We start from the raw sequence: 17,590 nt of genomic DNA on the forward strand, positions 1-17,590 counted from the left end.
TACAGTTTCGGTCTGTATACCCTGTCACCACATCTGAGAAAAACAGAATAATTTACATTAAGCATTGGTTCACATCCGTTTGTGACTGTCCTGCTTCCTTTTTTCTCTGGCCCTCTACTGCAGAGAGTCTGGTAGGCATTTTACCTGTCTCATACTGCACCATCTGCGACTGTGTACACAGCGACTGTGGATGTGGGTCTGGCAAACACTGCCTCGTTTCATAGGTTCCCTGGCATCATGGTTGGCATGGTTGTTCATTGACCAGAATGCCATCTTCCATGCAGGACACGATCCTACAGACATCTGGGTGACAGTTTATATGATTATATCATGAATTAGGCACAGGATGGGGAAATAGTAGTTTGTTGCTTTAATTTTCGACACAAGTGGAGACACAACCCGTCAATTACAAGTGTGGCTGACATGAAGGTTCCCCACGCAATGAGTCTATGCTGATGTTCATTATGATGCTGTCATATATGCCCAAATTAGATGCCCAATCAAAATCTGACTATTCTAGGCAGCTAGCATTTGGTCATAGGAGGTGAGAAGGGTAGGGTCCAAGGTAGCATTCTCATAGGTCAGGTTTTCTCTAGTGAGAATTTTGAAGGGAAAATCTGATGGACAGAGTAAGGAACAGGTGGTGGTTAAGGATGTGGTTTTGGTAATAGTGACAGATAGCTGAAAGGAGGGACCAGTTATGTCACAAATGCCAATGATTCTTATTCCTTGTCCTTTAAGCTCTAACCATTGGCTGTTACTTCACCACCCTTGGTCATACTGTTCGTGCAAATGGCAATTATTGGGTCTGCAACTGAAAGAGCCAATGTGAGCCTACCATTTGGAAGTGTTCGTTTCCCTCCTTAATCACTTCCTGGGGACGCTCATATGAGATTTTCTCTTCAAGGAACAATTAACTCATATGACCTTGGGACCATATGTATCAGTTTTGTAGGGTGTACTGTGATTCACTTGGCCTGACACTGCAGCAGTTTCAAAAAGGAGAGTACTGTGTGCCACTTCCTGTAAGGGACAACCAGTAGTACATCATGTACTTTCAATTGAACAATCTCAAAAGAGCCCCCCATGCTACTGGATAGGAATTGATGACTATCATTCAAACCAATGTTCTCTGCATGTCAAGGATTTTGCACCAATATCTGTAACTGGGTTCCATCATGGGTAATGTCAACATCAGCCTTATGTAGTAATAAGACAACTGTTGGTTTTAACAAACAGTTATCCATTTGATTGGTTTTTTTCAGTCTTGTTTTTTCCGTATGAAATCCCCAAATGAAACTAGTCTCCACAGCCACATCAGCCACATGAACGTTTTCCATTCAGTCTCAGTGTTTGAGTGGTTTAATGTAATGTCAGACAACTGACTGAGAGAAGTCTGTGATGGTTAATGCCACCTATATGAATGTTTTCACTCAGTCTCTGGGTAAGAGTTGTAGTGTATGGTGGAGGCAGAGTGTCATTTGAACTGAGGGTTGTAGAAGTGTGGGCTTATTTTACCAGAACACTTATTAATGGCATAAATGTTTCCACAGAAACAAAATGGTGTGAACAGAATGTTAAACAATAAAACAAATAAATAGTGTATTGTCCATAAGCAATCCTTATATAAATTGGGCATCAGACAGTGACAGAATAAATAAAAAATTCTTTAAGACATAACATAAACACATATCACTTTTGTTTCAACTCCTCTCACACATAAAGGGGAACCAAGCAAGAACAACACAGAGTCATAGCATATTCACACTCTCTGCATGTAGAACATTGCAATCTGGCCTACTCTATCCAGCACAATAAATGAGTAAATAAATAATTAGTTGCTTTGTATGATATTGGACACACCCTCAGTGTGATTACAGAATGATGGACAACAGTAGCACATGTTCTCAGCATGTAATGAAATGTAATACAAGACACATTGTTCTACCATCATAGCCATAGTGTGTAATATTGCAACTGTGATGAACACACTATTTTCAAAACACATATATTATCCACTTCACTATATATGATACCTGCCATACTACATGCTCAATCTGCCAACTTCTTAGCTGCTTATGAATCACTGTGGGGCTCTAAAGGCCACTCCTGATGCTCTGTATTTGAGTAATGACAAAATGGTTCTTCTCCATATCTGGCTGGGGTTACCAACTCCTCTGGTCACCATGCAAAGATACCAACTACTCCAAGGTATACAAGAAAAGAAGTAGGCCATTCGGCACCCAGCAAGCAACAAATCCCTAGATGCACTTGCATGTCATGGCTGTGTGCACAGTGGAATATTGAGGTTGTGGTGTGTATCCAAGAAAAATAACTCATTTTGTTTCACTCATGGGTAAAGATCATTATAATTGTGCAGTGCCAAATGCATTAATACTGCTTGGAAGACAATAAACATTATTTATCATAGTTTTCCTAAAAATTACACCTGAAATTTTATGCAAACCCATGGACAAAGTGAATGTGAATACTGAATAGGTATGGTCACTTCATTTTCATTCTGAAGATTAGAATAAGATTTGAAAATGAACATTAAGCTCCAAGAAAGAAGCTACTTACTACCCATAGCAGTCTCCAGCATAAACATGCGATTGCCATGGGGAAAAAATTTACAGAAAGTGCAGATGCAAGTGCAAACGTAAGAAGTCAGTACATGCACAATTAATGCTCAAAATAATTAAGACTCAAAAACTATCTTAATATAAATTAATTCACATAAATTTAATGCTTCAGGGGTTACAGCATTACTCTGTTACAGTGAATGACTCACTACATTGTGTGGGAAACAAATAAGTTACTCAGATTTATCAGATTTTGCTCCAGGATATTGTAGCTTTGTTTCTTGGAGAAATAGCCATTATTTTTTTGTATCCTCAAGACATATTAACTGTTTCAGTGTGAGAATACTGTATAGTACAACCTGCAACTGGATTCTTATATCTTCACGCTTTGTATGCAGTGATGTTACCAAAAAAATGACAAACGAGGAGAGATCAGTTTCTTGAAACCATCTATCTGGTGTTGTAGGTTAGGATCACAGATATCACACCGTGCAGTTATTTACCCAAGTGGGCTTACCAGAATGATAGGAAAAAAATGAGAGTGAAGGAAAAGGTTAACACAATGATTATAAAATGACACGGCAAAGATTTATAAATAAGAAACCTAGACTAAAATCAATTAACTGAGTAAAAATAATGAACAAAATCATTTTGATAAAGATTTAAAAATAAAAATTCAAAAGTAGCTGCTGGAACTCGAACTGTCAACTTCCAGCTGGTGAAAAATTTAATTTATCCCTGTCTCTTGGCTGATACACATCTACAGAGTGGCAAGTTACATGTTTATCTTTTCCTGTGTTTTCCTCATAGTATATTTCTGTTTAAGAGATTTAATCTTGCATTTTGTAAGTGAAAATTCAGATAGTCTACAGGGCAGTTTTCATTGCTTCTGACCAGCCAGCTAAATAACTTGTTGGGCGTCCATTGATAATACATAAGGAGGATAGCAAATTGCATATCTAGGATTCTAGCGTGCTTTCATAGTTTACTTCTTCAGTTAGTCTTGCTAGGATGGGAAAGATGTGTGTATGCTCTGTGCAGATACAGGAGGAGCTGTCTGCAATTTGCAAACAGCTGAATGCGCTTTTGGTTATGGTCAATCACCTTCAGGCTACTGCCTTGGGGTGTAGTGGTGGCGAAGAATCTCGTGTGTCACATGGGACACCTCAGATGTTGCTTGTTTCACCTACAGGCTCTGCTGCTTAGACACCTCCTAGTTTACCTGAAATGGTGAATCTGCCCTCGAGTGGTGGGTGTTAATGCGTTCACGCTACTCAAGGAAAAGGGCCAAGACTGGCTGTCTCGCTTCGCCCAGTCACCCTGTGAGTGGAGAAGTGGCTGTTCCTTCAGCAAGGTATGAGCAGGCCGTGGAGGGGGTGGGGGGACAGTTATTAGTTATCAGGAGCTCCAATGTTCGTGTTATGGAGCCCCTTAGGCAGGCAGCATTCAGGAATGGAAAGAAAGCCAATGTGCACTTGGTATGTCTGCTGGTCTCATCCAAGATGTGGAGGTGGTCTCGCCTGCAGCCCTATCAAGCGTACAGGATGCACTCATCTACAATTTGAGGCACAGTCATCTAAAAGTTGAGGCTCATGCTAGTACCATGGGTTCTGAGGGCATCCTCCATTCAAAAAGTCAGAAGTGGTGAAGGCTGGTGGTGGAGTTCATAATTTGCAACATTATTCCCAGATTGAATCAGAGTCCTTTGGTTTGGAGCTGAGTGCAGGGTCTCAACCAAAGGATTCATCAACTCTGTGATGGTCTTGGCTGCAGATTTATAGATCTGCATTATCAATTGGGGATTTGTAGAACTCCCCTGATAGGTTGGGGATGGACTACACAAAGGAAGCAGCTACTTGTGTAGCAGAGTACTTATGGAATGCACATGAGGACTTTTTAGGCTAGACAGTAGTTTGAGGTACTCTGATGGACACACGCCAGCCAGTACACAGTAAGGGAAGTCAGAATGCATTCAGGGTAAAAACACTTCATATGTCAAAATTCTATAAGTCAGTTGCCAAAGTATTCATAACAAAATTCCTGAATTAACTGCCCTCCAGTAAAGCTCTTGCATGCAAATTATTCTCCGGACCGAGAGCTGATTGAAAACCGAAGTGGAAAGCTCTGAGGTGTTCAGCAAGTCATGGAACATATGTGGGAAAGACTGATTAAAGGCAGTAGGAGGGGGAGTGTTCCTTGCACTTGACAAAAGTATTGTCTCTATTGACATTGAAGTTGAGTGTGACAGTGAAGTTATCTGATCATGTATAACAGGTCTGGGTGAAACCAAGTTAATTGTTGGATGTTTTTGGTAAAGATCACCTGATTCTGCTGTGACAGTTCTAGAAGCATTCAATATGTATCGATATTTTTTCCCAAAAATATTGATATATATATATATATATATATATATATATATATATATATATATATATATATATGGTTATAATAGAAGGAAACATTCCACGAAGGAAAAATATATCTAAAAACAAAGATGATGTGACTTACCAAATGAAAGTGCTGGCAGGTCGACAGACACACAAACTAACACAAACATACACACAAAATTCAAGCTTTCGCAACAAACTGTTGCCTCATCAGGAAAGAGGGAAGGAGAGGGAAAGACGAAAGGATGTGGGTTTTAAGGGAGAGGGTAAGGAGTCATTCCAGTCCCAGGAGCGGAAAGACTTACCTTATGGGGAAAAAAGGACGGGTATACACTCGCACACACACACATATCCATCCACACATATACAGACACAAGCAGACATATTTAAAGATATTTAAATATGTCTGCTTGTGTCTGTATATGTGTGGATGGATATGTGTGTGTGTGCGAGTGTATACCCGTCCTTTTTTCCCCATAAGGTAAGTCTTTCCGCTCCCGGGACTGGAATGACTCCTTACCTTCTCCCTTAAAACCCACATCCTTTCGTCTTTCCCTCTCCTTCCCTCTTTCCTGATGAGGCAACAGTTTGTTGCGAAAGCTTGAATTTTGTGTGTATGTTTGTGTTAGTTTGTGTGTCTGTCGACCTGCCAGCACTTTCATTTGGTAAGTCACATCATCTTTGTTTTTAGATATATATATATATATATATATATATATATATATATATATATATATATATATATAATAGAGGGAAACGTTCCACGTGGGAAAAATCTATTTAAAAAGAGAGATGATGAGACTTACCAAACAAAAGCGCTGGCAGGTCGATAGACACACAAACAAACACAAACATACACACAAAATCTAGCTTTCGCAACCAATGGTTGCCTCGTCAGGAAAGAGGGAAGGAGAGGGAAAGACAAAAGGATTTGGGTTTTAAGGGAGAGGGTAAGGAGTCATTCCAATCCCGGGAGCGGAAAGACTTACCTTAGGGGGAAAAAAGGACAGGTATACACTCGCACACACACACATATCCATCCTCATATACACAGACACAAGCAGACATTTGTAAAGGCAAAGAGTTTGGGCAGAGATGTCAGTCGGGGCGGATGTACAGAGGCAAAGATGATGTTGAAAGACAGGTGAGGTACGAGCGGCGGCAAATTGAAATTAGAAATTAGCGGAGATTGAGGCCTGGCGGATAGCGAGAAGAGAGGATATGCTGAAGGGCAAGTTCCCATCTCCGGAGTTCTGACAGGTTGGTGTTAGTGGGAAGTATCCAGATAACCCGGACGGTGTAACACTGTGCCAAGATGTGCTGGCCGTGCACCAAGGCATGTTTAGCCACAGGGTGATCCTCATTACCAACAAGCACTGTCTGCCTGTGTCCATTCATGCGAATGGACAGTTTGTTGCTGGTCATTCCCACATAGAACGCTTCACAGTGTAGGCAGGTCAGTTGGTAAATCACGTGGGTGCTTTCACACGTGGCTCTGCCTTTGATCGTGTACACCTTCCGGGTTACAGGACTGGAATAGGTGGTGGTGGGAGGGTGCATGGGACAGGTTTTACACCGGGGGCGGTTACAGGGGTAGGAGCCAGAGGGTAGGGAAGGTGGTCTGGGGATTTCATAGGGATGAACTAAGAGGTTGCGAAGGTTAGGTGGACGGCGGAAAGACACTCTTGGTGGAGTGGGGAGGATTTCATGAAGGATGGATCTCATTTCAGGGCAGGATTTGAGGAAGTCGTATCCCTGCTGGAGAGCCACATTCAGAATCTGATCCAGTCCCGGAAAGTGTCCTGTCACAAGTGGGGCACTTTTGGGGTTCTTCTGTGGAAGGTTCCGGGTTTGAGGAGATGAGGAAGTGGCTCTGGTTATTTGCTTGTGTACCAGGTCGGGAGGGTAGTTACGGGATGCAAAAGCTGTTTTCAGGTTGTTGGTGTAATGGTTCAAGGATTCCGGACTGGAGCAGATTTGTTTGCCACGAAGACCTAGGCTGTAGGGAAGGGACCGTTTGATGTGGAATGGGTGGCAGCTGTCATAATGGAGGTACTGTTGCTTGTTGGTGGGTTTGATGTGGACGGACGTGTGAAGCTGGCCATTGGACAGGTGGAGGTCAACGTCAAGGAAAGTGGCATGGGATTTGGAGTAGGACCAGGTGAATCTGATGGAACCAAAGGAGTTGAGGTTGGAGAGGAAATTCTGGAGTTCTTCTTCACTGTGAGTCCAGATCATGAAAATGTCATCAATAAATCTGTACCAAACTTCAGGTTGGCAGGCCTGGGTAACCAAGAAGGCTTCCTCTAAGCGACCCATGAATAGGTTGGCATACGAGGGGGCCATCCTGGTACCCATGGCTGTTCCCTTTAATTGTTGGTATGTCTGGCCTTCAAAAGTGAAGAAGTTGTGGGTCAGGATGAAGCTGGCTAAGGTAATGAGGAAAGAGGTTTTAGGTAGGGCGGCAGGTGATCGGCGTGAAAGGAAGTGCTCCATCGCAGCGAGGCCCTGGACATGCGGAATATTTGTGTACAAGGAAGTGGCATCAATGGTTACAAGGATGGTTTCCGGGGGTAACAGACTGGGTAGGGATTCCAGGCGTTCGAGAAAGTGGTTGGTGTCTTTGATGAAGGATGGGAGACTGCATGTAATGGGTTGAAGGTGTTGATCTACGTAGGCAGAGATGCGTTCGGTGGGGGCTTGGTAACCAGCTACAATGGGACGGCCGGGATGATTGGGTTTGTGAATTTTGGGAAGAAGGTAGAAGGTAGGGGTGCGGGGTGTTGGTGGGGTCAGGAGGTTGATGGAGTCGGGTGAAAGGTTTTGTAGGGGGCCTAAGGTTCTGAGGATTCCTTGAAGCTCCGCCTGGACATCAGGAATGGGATTGCCTTGGCAAACTTTGTAAGTAGTGTTGTCTGAAAGCTGACGCAGTCCCTCAGTCACATACTCCCGGCGATCAAGTACCACAGTTGTGGAACCCTTGTCAGCCGGAAGAATGACGATGGATCGGTCAGCCTTCAGATCACGGATAGCCTGGGCTTCAGCAGTGGTGATGTTGGGAGTAGGATTAAGGTTTTTTAAGAAGGATTGAGAGGCAAGGCTGGAAGTCAGAAATTCCTGGAAGGTTAGGAGAGGGTGATTTTGAGGAAGAGGAGGTGGGTCCCGCTGTGACGGAGGACGGAACTGTTCCAGGCATGGTTCAATTTGGATAGTGTCTTGGGGAGTTGGATCATTAGGAGTAGGATTAGGATCATTTTTCTTCGTGGCAAAGTGATATTTCCAGCTTTGCCACGAAGAAAAATGATCCTAATCCTACTCCTAATGATCCAACTCCCCAAGACACTATCCAAATTGAACCATGCCTGGAACAGTTCCGTCCTCCGTCACAGCGGGACCCACCTCCTCTTCCTCAAAATCACCCTCTCCTAACCTTCCAGGAATTTCTGACTTCCAGCCTTGCCTCTCAATCCTTCTTAAAAAACCTTAATCCTACTCCCAACATCACCACTGCTGAAGCCCAGGCTATCCGTGATCTGAAGGCTGACCGATCCATCGTCATTCTTCCGGCTGACAAGGGTTCCACAACTGTGGTACTTGATCGCCGGGAGTATGTGACTGAGGGACTGCGTCAGCTTTCAGACAACACTACTTACAAAGTTTGCCAAGGCAATCCCATTCCTGATGTCCAGGCGGAGCTTCAAGGAATCCTCAGAACCTTAGGCCCCCTACAAAACCTTTCACCCGACTCCATCAACCTCCTGACCCCACCAACACCCCGCACCCCTACCTTCTACCTTCTTCCCAAAATTCACAAACCCAATCATCCCGGCCGTCCCATTGTAGCTGGTTACCAAGCCCCCACCGAACGCATCTCTGCCTACGTAGATCAACACCTTCAACCCATTACATGCAGTCTCCCATCCTTCATCAAAGACACCAACCACTTTCTCGAACGCCTGGAATCCCTACCCAGTCTGTTACCCCCGGAAACCATCCTTGTAACCATTGATGCCACTTCCTTGTACACAAATATTCCGCATGTCCAGGGCCTCGCTGCGATGGAGCACTTCCTTTCACGCCGATCACCTGCCGCCCTACCTAAAACCTCTTTCCTCATTACCTTAGCCAGCTTCATCCTGACCCACAACTTCTTCACTTTTGAAGGCCAGACATACCAACAATTAAAGGGAACAGCCATGGGTACCAGGATGGCCCCCTCGTATGCCAACCTATTCATGGGTCGCTTAGAGGAAGCCTTCTTGGTTACCCAGGCCTGCCAACCTGAAGTTTGGTACAGATTTATTGATGACATTTTCATGATCTGGACTCACAGTGAAGAAGAACTCCAGAATTTCCTCTCCAACCTCAACTCCTTTGGTTCCATCAGATTCACCTGGTCCTACTCCAAATCCCATGCCACTTTCCTTGACGTTGACCTCCACCTGTCCAATGGCCAGCTTCACACGTCCGTCCACATCAAACCCACCAACAAGCAACAGTACCTCCATTATGACAGCTGCCACCCATTCCACATCAAACGGTCCCTTCCCTACAGCCTAGGTCTTCGTGGCAAACAAATCTGCTCCAGTCCGGAATCCTTGAACCATTACACCAACAACCTGAAAACAGCTTTTGCATCCCGTAACTACCCTCCTGACCTGGTACACAAGCAAATAACCAGAGCCACTTCCTCATCTCCTCAAACCCGGAACCTTCCACAGAAGAACCCCAAAAGTGCCCCACTTGTGACAGGACACTTTCCGGGACTGGATCAGATTCTGAATGTGGCTCTCCAGCAGGGATACGACTTCCTCAAATCCTGCCCTGAAATGAGATCCATCCTTCATGAAATCCTCCCCACTCCACCAAGAGTGTCTTTCCGCCGTCCACCTAACCTTCGCAACCTCTTAGTTCATCCCTATGAAATCCCCAGACCACCTTCCCTACCCTCTGGCTCCTACCCCTGTAACCGCCCCCGGTGTAAAACCTGTCCCATGCACCCTCCCACCACCACCTATTCCAGTCCTGTAACCCGGAAGGTGTACACGATCAAAGGCAGAGCCACGTGTGAAAGCACCCACGTGATTTACCAACTGACCTGCCTACACTGTGAAGCGTTCTATGTGGGAATGACCAGCAACAAACTGTCCATTCGCATGAATGGACACAGGCAGACAGTGTTTGTTGGTAATGAGGATCACCCTGTGGCTAAACATGCCTTGGTGCACGGCCAGCACATCTTGGCACAGTGTTACACCGTCCGGGTTATCTGGATACTTCCCACTAACACCAACCTGTCAGAACTCCGGAGATGGGAACTTGCCCTTCAGCATATCCTCTCTTCTCGCTATCCGCCAGGCCTCAATCTCCGCTAATTTCTAATTTCAATTTGCCGCCGCTCGTACCTCACCTGTCTTTCAACATCATCTTTGCCTTTGTACATCCGCCCCGACTGACATCTCTGCCCAAACTCTTTGCCTTTACAAATGTCTGCTTGTGTCTGTGTATATGAGGATGGATATGTGTGTGTGTGCGAGTGTATACCTGTCCTTTTTTCCCCCTAAGGTAAGTCTTTCCGCTCCCGGGATTGGAATGACTCCTTACCCTCTCCCTTAAAACCCAAATCCTTTTGTCTTTCCCTCTCCTTCCCTCTTTCCTGACGAGGCAACCATTGGTTGCGAAAGCTAGATTTTGTGTGTATGTTTGTGTTTGTTTGTGTGTCTATCGACCTGCCAGCGCTTTTGTTTGGTAAGTCTCATCATCTTTCTTTTTAAATATATATATATATATATATATATATATATATATATATATATATATATATATATATATATATATATATATATATATATATATATATATATATATATAAAGAAAGATGATGAGACTTACCAAACAAAAGCGCTGGCAGGTCGATAGACACACAAACAAACACAAACATACACACAAAACTCTAGCTTTCGCAACCAACGGTTGCCTCGTCAGGAAAGAGGGAAGGAGGAGGGAAGACAAAAGGATATGGGTTTTAAGGGAGAGGGTAAGGAGTCATTCCAATCCCGGGAGCGGAAAGACTTACCTTAGGGGGAAAAAAGGACAGGTATACACTCGCACACACACACATATCCATCCACACATATGTGTGTGTGTATGTGTATATGTGTGGATGGATATGTGTGTGTGTGCGAGTGTATACCTGTCCTTTTTTCCCCCTAAGGTAAGTCTTTCCGCTCCCGGGATTGGAATGACTTCTTACCCTCTCCCTTAAAACCCATATCCTTTTGTCTTCCCTTCTCCTTCCCTCTTTCCTGACGAGGCAACCGTTGGTTGCGAAAGCTAGAGTTTTGTGTGTATGTTTGTGTTTGTTTGTGTGTCTATCGACCTGCCAGTGCTTTTGTTTGGTAAGTCTTATCATCTTTCTTTTTAAATATATTTTTCCCACGTGGAATGTTTCCCTCTATATATATATATATATATATATATATATATATATATATATATATATATATATATATATATATATATAAAATAGAAGGAAACATTCCACGAAGGAAAAATATACCTAAAAACAAAGATGATGTGACTTCAAGTTGCCGCCACTCATACCTCATCTGTCATTCAACAACATCTTTGCCTCTGCACTTCTGCCTCGACTTACATCTCTGCCCAAACTCTTTGTCTTTAAATATGTCTGCTTGTGTCTGGATATGTGTGTGTGTGCGAGTGTATACCCGTCCTTTTTTCCCCCTAAGGTAAGTCTTTCCGCTCCCGGGACTGGAATGACTCCTTACCCTCTCCCTTAAAACCCACATCCTTTCGTCTTTCCCTCTCCTTCCCTCTTTCCTGATGAGGCAACAGTTTGTTGCGAAAGCTTGAATTTTGTGTGTATGTTTGTGTTAGTTTATGTGTCTGTCGTGTCGACCTGCCAGCATTTTCATTTGGTAAGTCACATCATCTTTGTTTTTAGGTGTGTGTATATATATATATATATATATATATATATATATATATATATATATATATATATATATATATATATATGTATATAATAGAAGGAAACATTCCACGAAGGAAAAATATACCTAAAAACAAAGATGATGTGACTTACCAAATGAAAGTGCTGGCAGGTCGAAAGACACACAAACGAACACAAACATACACACAAAATCCAAGCTTCCGCAACAAACTGTTGCCTCATCAGGAAAGAGGGAAAGAGAGGGAAAGACGAAAGGATGTGGGTTTTAAGGGAGAGGGTAAGGAGTCATTCCAGTCCCGGGAGCGGAAAGACTTACCTGAGGGGGAAAAAAGGACGGGTATACACTCGCACACACACACATATCCATCCACACATATGTGTGTGTGTGTATGTGTATATGTGTGGATGGATATGTGTGTGTGTGCGAGTGTATACCCGTCCTTTTTTCCCCCTCAGGTAAGTCTTTCCGCTCCCGGGACTGGAATGACTCCTTACCCTCTCCCTTAAAACCCACATCCTTTCGTCTTTCCCTCTCCTTCCCTCTTTCCTGATGAGGCAACAGTTTGTTGCGGAAGCTTGGATTTTGTGTGTATGTTTGTGTTCGTTTGTGTGTCTTTCGACCTGCCAGCACTTTCATTTGGTAAGTCACATCATCTTTGTTTTTAGGTATATATATATATATATATATATATATATATATATATATATATATATATATATATATGTCTGCTTGTGTCTGTGTATATGCGGATGGATATGTGTGTGTGTGCGAGTGTATACCTGTCCTTTTTTCCCCCTAAGGTAAGCCTTTTCGCTCCCGGGATTGGAATGACTCCTTACCCTCTCCCTTAAAACCCATATCCTTTTGTCTTTCCTTCTCCTTCCCTCTTTCCTGACGAGGCAACCATTGGTTGCGAAAGCTAGAATTTTGTGTGTATGTTTGTGTTTGTTTGTGTGTCTATCGACCTGCCAGCGCTTTTGTTTGGTAAGTCTCACATCTTTCTTTTTAAATATATTTTTCCCACGTGGAATGTTTCCCTCTATTATATATATATATATATATATATATATATATATATATATATATATATATATATATAGTTATAATAGAAGGAAACATTCCACGAAGGAAAAATATACTTAAAAACAAAGATAATGTGACTTACCAAATGAAAGTGCTGGCAGGTCGACAGACACACAAACGAACACAAACATACACACAAAATTCAAGCTTTCGCAACAAACTGTTGCCTCATCAGGAAAGAGGGAAGGAGAGGGAAAGACGAAAGGATGTGGGTTTTAAGGAAGAGGGTAAGGAGTCATTCCAGTCCCGGGAGCGGAAAGACTTACCTTAGGGGGAAAAAAGGACGGGTATACACTCGCACACACACACATATCCATCCACACATATACAGACACAAGCAGACATATTTAAAGACAAAGAGTTTGGGCAGAGATGTCAGTCGAGGCAGAAGCGCAGAGGCAAAGATGTTGAATGACAGGTGAGGTATGAGTGGCGGCAACTTGAAATTAGCGGAGATTGAGGCCTGGTGGATAACGGGAAGAGAGGATATATTGAAGAGCAAGTTCCCATCTCCGGAGTTCGGATAGGTTGGTGTTAGTAGGAAGTATCCAGATAACCCGGACGGTGTAACACTGCGCCAAGATGTGCTGGTCGTGCACCAAGGCATGTTTAGCCACAGGGTGATCCTCATTACCAACAAACACTGTCTGTCTGTGTCCATTCATGCGAATGGACAGTTTGTTGCTGGTCATTCCCACATAGAATGCATCACAGTGTAGGCAGGTCAGTTGGTAGATCACGTGGGTGCTTTCACACGTGGCTCTGCCTTTGATTGTGTACACCTTCCGGGTTACAGGACTGGAGTAGGTGGTGGTGGGAGGGTGCATGGGACAGGTTTTACACCGGGGGCGGTTACAAGGGTAGGAGCCAGAGGGTAGGGAAGGTGGTTTGGGGATTTCATAGGGATGAACTAAGAGGTTACGAAGGTTAGGTGGACGGCGGAAAGACACTCTTGGTGGAGTGGGGAGGATTTCATGAAGGATGGATCTCATTTCAGGGCAGGATTTGAGGAAGTCGTATCCCTGCTGGAGAGCCACATTCAGAATCTGATCCAGTCCCGGAAAGTATCCTGTCACAAGTGGGGCACTTTTGTGGTTCTTCTGTGGGAGGTTCTGGGTTTGAGAGGATGAGGAAGTGGCTCTGGTTATTTGCTTCTGTACCAGGTCGGGAGGGTAGTTGCGGGATGCGAAAGCTGTTGTCAGGTTGTTGGTGTAATGCTTCAGGGATTCCGGACTGGAGCAGATTCGTTTGCCACGAAGACCTAGGCTGTAGGGAAGGGACCGTTTGATGTGGAATGGGTGGCAGCTGTCGTAATGGAGGTACTGTTGCTTGTTGGTGGGTTTGATGTGGACGGATGTGTGAAGCTGGCCATTGGACAGGTGAAGGTCAACATCAAGGAAAGTGGCATGGGATTTGGAGTAGGACCAGGTGAATCTGATGGAACCAAAGGAGTTGAGGTTGGAGAGGAAATTCTGGAGTTCTTCTTCACTGTGAGTCCAGATCATGAAGATGTCATCAATAAATCTGTACCAAACTTTGGGTTGGCAGGCCTGGGTAACCAAGAAGGCTTCCTCTAAGCGACCCATGAATAGGTTGGCGTACGAGGGGGCCATCCTGGTACCCATGGCTGTTCCCTTTAATTGTTGGTATGTCTGGTTTTCAAAAGTGAAGAAGTTGTGGGTCAGGATGAAGCTGGCTAAGGTAATGAGGAAAGAGGTTTTAGGTAGGACGGCAGGTGATCGGCGTGAAAGGAAGTGCTCCATCGCAGCGAGGCCCTGGACGTGCGGGATATTTGTGTATAAGGAAGTGGCATCAATGGTTACAAGGATGGTTTCTGGGGGTAACGGATTGGGTAAGGATTCCAGGCGTTCGAGAAAGTGGTTGGTGTCTTTGATGAAGGATGGGAGACTGCATGTAATGGGTTGAAGGTGTTGATCTACGTAGGCAGAGATACGTTCTGTGGGGGCTTGGTAACCAGCTACAATGGGGCGGCCGGGATGATTGGGTTTGTGAATTTTAGGAAGAAGGTAGAAGGTAGGGGTGCGGGGTGTTGGTGGGGTCAGGAGGTTGATGGAGTCAGGTGAAAGGTTTTGTAGGGGGCCTAAGGTTCTGAGGATTCCTTGAAGCTCTGCCTGGACATCAGGAATGGGATTACCTTGGCAAACTGCGATGGAGCACTTCCTTTCACGCCGATCACCTGCCGTCCTACCTAAAACCTCTTTCCTCATTACCTTAGCCAGCTTCATCCTGACCCACAACTTCTTCACTTTTGAAAACCAGACATACCAACAATTAAAGGGAACAGCCATGGGTACCAGGATGGCCCCCTCGTACGCCAACCTATTCATGGGTCGCTTAGAGGAAGCCTTCTTGGTTACCCAGGCCTGCCAACCCAAAGTTTGGTACAGATTTATTGATGACATCTTCATGATCTGGACTCACAGTGAAGAAGAACTCCAGAATTTCCTCTCCAACCTCAACTCCTTTGGTTCCATCAGATTCACCTGGTCCTACTCCAAATCCCATGCCACTTTCCTTGATGTTGACCTTCACCTGTCCAATGGCCAGCTTCACACATCCGTCCACATCAAACCCACCAACAAGCAACAGTACCTCCATTACGACAGCTGCCACCCATTCCACATCAAACGGTCCCTTCCCTACAGCCTAGGTCTTCGTGGCAAACGAATCTGCTCCAGTCCGGAATCCCTGAAGCATTACACCAACAACCTGACAACAGCTTTCGCATCCCGCAACTACCCTCCCGACCTGGTACAGAAGCAAATAACCAGAGCCACTTCCTCATCCTCTCAAACCCAGAACCTCCCACAGAAGAACCACAAAAGTGCCCCACTTGTGACAGGATACTTTCCGGGACTGGATCAGATTCTGAATGTGGCTCTCCAGCAGGGATACGACTTCCTCAAATCCTGCCCTGAAATGAGATCCATCCTTCATGAAATCCTCCCCACTCCACCAAGAGTGTCTTTCCGCCGTCCACCTAACCTTCGTAACCTCTTAGTTCATCCCTATGAAATCCCCAAACCACCTTCCCTACCCTCTGGCTCCTACCCTTGTAACCGCCCCCGGTGTAAAACCTGTCCCATGCACCCTCCCACCACCACCTACTCCAGTCCTGTAACCCGGAAGGTGTACACAATCAAAGGCAGAGCCACGTGTGAAAGCACCCACGTGATCTACCAACTGACCTGCCTACACTGTGATGCATTCTATGTGGGAATGACCAGCAACAAACTGTCCATTCGCATGAATGGACACAGGCAGACAGTGTTTGTTGGTAATGAGGATCACCCTGTGGCTAAACATGCCTTGGTGCACGACCAGCACATCTTGGCGCAGTGTTACACCGTCCGGGTTATCTGGATACTTCCTACTAACACCAACCTATCCGAACTCCGGAGATGGGAACTTGCTCTTCAATATATCCTCTCTTCCCGTTATCCACCAGGCCTCAATCTCCGCTAATTTCAAGTTGCCGCCACTCATACCTCACCTGTCATTCAACATCTTTGCCTCTGCGCTTCTGCCTCGACTGACATCTCTGCCCAAACTCTTTGTCTTTAAATATGTCTGCTTGTGTCTGTATATGTGTGGATGGATATGTGTGTGTGTGCGAGTGTATACCCGTCCTTTTTTCCCCCTAAGGTAAGTCTTTCCGCTCCCGGGACTGGAATGACTCCTTACCCTCTTCCTTAAAACCCACATCCTTTCGTCTTTCCCTCTCCTTCCCTCTTTCCTGATGAGGCAACAGTTTGTTGCGAAAGCTTGAATTTTGTGTGTATGTTTGTGTTCGTTTGTGTGTCTGTCGACCTGCCAGCACTTTCATTTGGTAAGTCACATTATCTTTGTTTTTAAGTATATATATATATATATATATATATATATATATATATAATAGAGGGATATATATATATATAGAGGTGTTTTTCTGCAATATATCAATAATAAAATGGCAACATCGAGTGCTGATATTTTTATTTTATATGATTTTTTTCACAGTTTTTGATACATGTTTGAAGTTATTATTTTGAAATTGAAGTAGAATATAATTTTACTTTCGCTGCATGTAGGAGTCTTACTACTTTTTGAGCGTTAATCACATCCAATCGACCTCTTTGTGTGAAGCAAATATAGGTGGCACAAAGAAGAAGTCCAGTTGCACTGGGAGATGGCAGTGTGAGTGGGATAACAAGATTTCCAGTGTGAAGAAATAGCACACACCAGTTGGGTTACACACAATTTTTAATGCAATTAATGTGCTGTTTCTTCACATCAGCAGTCTTCGAAAACAGTTGCTGAAAGTGCTGAACAAAAATCTAAATGACAAGACTGGTCTTTGCGGTGGGTGAAGAGGTGTAAGAGGAAATGCTGGCATAATTGGTGCTACCACCAGAAACTGCAAAGTTTTTCACCATGCAATTTTGACATTACAATTGCTAGGTCGCTGTCATTTGCAGAAATGAAGAAACAGATAAGTTGTTGTGAAGTGTTCAGGACAAATCTGATATGTCATTAAACTGAACAATAGACACATTGGACACAT

The sequence above is a fragment of the Schistocerca cancellata genome, chromosome 7 (genome assembly GCF_023864275.1).
Source record: "Schistocerca cancellata isolate TAMUIC-IGC-003103 chromosome 7, iqSchCanc2.1, whole genome shotgun sequence".
In the NCBI taxonomy this organism is placed as follows: Eukaryota; Metazoa; Arthropoda; class Insecta; order Orthoptera; family Acrididae; genus Schistocerca; species Schistocerca cancellata.